Below are 4,618 nucleotides of genomic sequence, written 5' to 3' on the forward strand. Positions count from 1 at the left end.
GCTTCTTTTCTAAAACATTTTGTATACTCAAAAGTGGGATAATTTAAATTGTGCAAATGCTGACATTTTGTGAGCAGAGTAAAAACAAGTACTTGATTGATGAAACCATTAACACAGACAGGGAAGAATGAGTCCTTGACTGATAAGACTGCAGGATAGAAAAACAACTCGAGAGACATCTGCTACAGATTGATAAGACCGCTAGCACAGACAGAGAAGAATAAGTCTTTGACTGATAAGACTACAGGGTAAAAAAAACAACAACTCTGGAGACATTTGTTGCAGACTTTGTGATAAGGGTGCAAAATGGAGAATAATGACGGTTTAAGAATGTGAACCTCGTGGCTCGTTAGAGCCAAGGAGGGGAGGGACTTGTGCTGTATAGAATGAGAAACTTTGTAAGCCTCGGCGCGCCTTTTTCTCAGAAGGGTGCCCAACTCTGCAGACTTGTAAATAAACCTTTGCTTTCCTGAATTTGTCTAGAGCGATTATTAAGAAGCGATTTTCGTTTCTAACATTTGGGACAACCAATGCAAGCAGATTGCAAAATCTTCGTTTTCAAGTCTTGCTGCAACTGTGTTGGTTATAATGAACGCACACATGGGGTTCAGTGCTGTTATGATCTCCTAAAATGGAAAAGGAAATCCTTGTCTTCGAGGATATGTGGGGAATGTTCACTGATTCATCCCAGTAATGGCAGGACTGTCCTCTGGAAGCGTATGAGTAGAATCTTTCAATGTTCCAGGGAGTTTCGAATGAGTGGTGAAGGGAATGTCTCCATTCACAAATTAATCATTCAGTAGAATTCAATACAGGGACCCATGAAATGATGAACAAATTGAACAAGAACATGGACATACGATACACAATAGCTACGACCATTACGTTTTGAAAACTGTTGATTTCAGATCCACGGTGGCCTTTGGTGATGGCATTTCCTGACCAGAACCAGTCTGCACTGGAATGACGGGAGACACACTCTGAAGTATTTGAACATCAGTCACCTTTTAGAAATCGCTGAGACTGACTCCGGAAACGGGGATTTAGATATGTTGGTCTTACAAACCTTTCAGACATTTCGTGGAAGAATAAAGGAAGTGATCGATAATTTTCGTCTCCATGGAGACGATGTTCATGAACTGGATATATAGTAATTTACCTTATTGGAGTTTATAAATAGAGGCGTCATATTTAAAAAACAAAAATTTCATAGTGTAACGATAAAATCGTTTGATCACACTCAGTGGGAACATTGTGTGTAATCCTTGTCCTCATTCTCCACCAAAATCATGTGAAGAAGTTAGAAAGAGCACAGACGCTGTTTCCTGGATAGCAAGATATTAGAAAGCCAAGTGACGTTGTTTACTGAGACATAAAAATATCAGAAAGGATACAAACGGGATGAGAGAAAGAATGAAGGGGTTTATTCACGAGATTTGGAAATGCTGGAGCAGAAACACGCAAGTTTGATGTAAACAAATGAGAGTTTCAAATAACGCGAGGTTTGAATGAGTAAATTTCCTCTTTCCAGCCAATCAATAAGTTTCGTTAGAGCTTGAAAACCATTAGTGAATGATTAAGAAAAGTTTGGATGAGAGTATCTTCCACTCAATAGAGTTATTTAAATCGTGAACGACTTTCCAAAAATAAAACGTAGAAGCTGATTTCACAGTGTTTTAAAAGATAAACGAACAAACGTACAAGGAGAGAATTTACCATTGAGTGAAAGTCAGTGTGGTTGCGTAACAATTTCGAATTTGTTGACTTCAGACACAAAGACATTTCATGAACCCGTACAACTGAATAAGACTCAGTGTAACAAGTTCATGGATTGGTAAGTTGTGGCGTCGTATACAAGGTGAACCTCTGTAAATGGAGCTGATGTCGTAAAATAATGGCAGACGGAAGTGATATCCTAATGAGTAGAAATTGAATCGTCACTTGGAGACGCAACACCTACTTTAAAGACTTGACCACATTCACATGATGTTATTTATATTTCGTACATTCTTAACTCCACCCAAGAAATCCACCAAGAAGACTCTGTCCTTTTGTATTGTTCACCCTCTGTACTTCTCTGCAGCATGCCACTGAAGATAAAATATGCTCAGACCAAAGTTCAGTTCAATACAATATTCAAACGGTCTTATGTGATTTTTTTTTATTATTGCAATAACCTTTGTGAGTTTACAACAAACTGTGTAACATGAAACCAGTTCAACATCTATTATCCCGGAATTTAACGCAGTGCACATGAGAAACGTTATCCATCTGCTGATAAATCACCTTTGGCTCTCTCTCCACACATGTCTCTTCACGTTTTAGATACTTCCAGTATGTTTGTTGATCAATGAGTCATTATCCAGAAAAGGTTGTTTCTCAATCCACAAACACGGGTATTTTCCCATAAACTTAGCTTTGCTCAATGTCACCTTCTGTCCGTACTCCTCAACACGACGACAAATTGAAACTGCTCCATGTGAGGCTCAAAATTCAAACTTCGGCACAGCACACCCCACTATACTGGAACAGAGATACCGTGCACTGGTCACCTTCAGCACATGAGCAACACATTAATGCTTACCTCCACATTCCTGGTTTTACCTGAACGTTTGGGAAACCGAGTTTCTCTGATTCCATGGCTAGTTAAGGGGATTATATGATCATCTTCACCAGTGGTTCTGTCCCCGAGTGAGGAAAGTGGTGTGGTACGCATTGTAAAGATGTCGATTGATGAAACGTACAATTCCATCTTTTGCCTTCACTAACTCATGAGCTTTTTAATTTGTTTTGCAAATGTAGAAATCTTAAAATCTTCGTCTTGAATGGACTCAATGACAGATTTCCATTGTGTCTCTGGCATCAATTTTCAAAGTGTTAACGCCCTCTGAATTCTTCCATCGCATTCCGCTGTTTGGGAAGTGTTCCTGTTGTGTGAAATGCACTTCCCCGTGTGTCACGTGCTGCTCCCAGCATGCGCTCTGGCACTGCACTCATTTTCCTTCTGACACTTGCTCACTGTGTTGCTGTGATCATACAGTGACTTGGTATCACACGACCCAGGAAAATGATACAGATCAAGGTTTTTGCATTGTTGAGTTCAATTGTCAGTTTAGCCATATTTTGGATTTTGAAATTGTGTGTTCTGTACACAAGTGCGTGTCAAAAACATCTGAGCTGAAATTAGGTCTTCCGAATAATGACATTGAGCACTATGCACTCTCCTCCAGTCTGGACAGGCAGTTTAATATACAATAGACAGCAGGTGCAGGAGTAGGCCATTCTGCCCTTCGAGCCAGCACCACCATTCATTATGATCATGGCTGAACATCCTCAATCTGTATTCCTTTCCTGCCTTATCCCCATAACCCTTGATTCCATTATCCTTAAGAGCTCTGTCCAACTCTTTATTGAAAGAACACCTCCTGCTGTCTCGGGTTCTTCATTCCGTTGACTTCAAATCGTCACAGAATTCAACAGACCTTGTTACATTTTCATTTCCTCATTTTTGTTCAGATCACTGTGTGCATAGTGTGACAGTGGGAGTGCACTTGCCCCACAACCGAGGGGTCAGACCATCATCTTGGAACCGTACTGTGTTATTTCTCATTTCACCAACACCAGGGAGAAATATCTGCTGCTCTGAATAATTTATGCAATTCAATTATTGATAAGGTCATAGCCTACCCCCTTTCTGTGACGAGGTGGCCGAGAGGTTAAGGTGATGGACTGCTAATCCATTGTGCTCTGCACGCGTGGGTTCGAATCCCACTCTCGTCGCTGTCATCAATGGTGCTGTTTTCGGATGATTGAAACTGGGACTACAGTTGTCAGTTTACATGCATTGACGTGATTACAAAATCTCAAAGATTAGTTTGTGCCTTCTAAATAAACTGCATTGAAATGGGGGTTGCTTTGGGATAATGAAAAGAAACGCGATTTTCTTTTTCAAGTCAGTGCTGTGAACGTTTTTTCGTATGAAAGACATCCAGGAAAATCAAAAAACGAGAGCTGCGAAGTGCATGTTGATGCAAAGGGATTCTTAATGAATGTTTTGTCAGATGAAATATGAAGGACGTTGAGTAGAAGTAATGCATCCTGGTGAGAAGAGCACAGCGAGACAGCACAAAATAATGGAGATATTTCAAAAGGGGCAGGGCGTGGGTTTAGGGGCACTGAGAACTGGCTGTATATGCACAGTGGAGAATTGCCAATGTGGGTGCCGTGCATGGGCACGGAAAGACTTACACATTGGTCTCGCCCTCGCCCCTTGCTCTCGCCATTGATGAATGCTGGAAATAAGGCACAGATAAACACAAGATGTGGGAAACAAGCTCTCTCGTTATGCACACACTGGATGCATCACATTGAACCATGAACAACTGGAGAAATCAGCATGTTACCTGTAGGGAGTGAAACTAAACTGTGGATCAATAACCGCAGATTTATGCAACATAAACATGAAAAATGATTTAAAATGTAGGGTGTAGGTTTGCTCGTTGAGCTGTAGCTTTGATATTCAGACGTTTCATTACTTGGCTAGGTAACATCAACATTAGTGGCGACCTCCAAGTGAAGTGAAGCTGTCGTCTCCTGCTTTCTATTTATATCTTGGTTC

The 4,618-nt window shown here is 40.7% G+C and overlaps 1 non-coding gene across 1 annotated transcript; it reads left to right on the forward strand.

Annotated features, from left to right (window-relative positions):
* The first annotated feature begins 3,698 nt into the window (after window positions 1–3,698).
* Window positions 3,699–3,780, forward strand: trnas-gcu (transfer RNA serine (anticodon GCU)). Its single transcript has one exon. It is a non-coding gene; the product is annotated as a tRNA-Ser (tRNA).
* Window positions 3,781–4,618: the final 838 nt, after the last annotated feature.

Source organism: Chiloscyllium punctatum, chromosome 6, assembly GCF_047496795.1.
Source record: "Chiloscyllium punctatum isolate Juve2018m chromosome 6, sChiPun1.3, whole genome shotgun sequence".
NCBI lineage: Eukaryota > Metazoa > Chordata > Chondrichthyes > Orectolobiformes > Hemiscylliidae > Chiloscyllium > Chiloscyllium punctatum.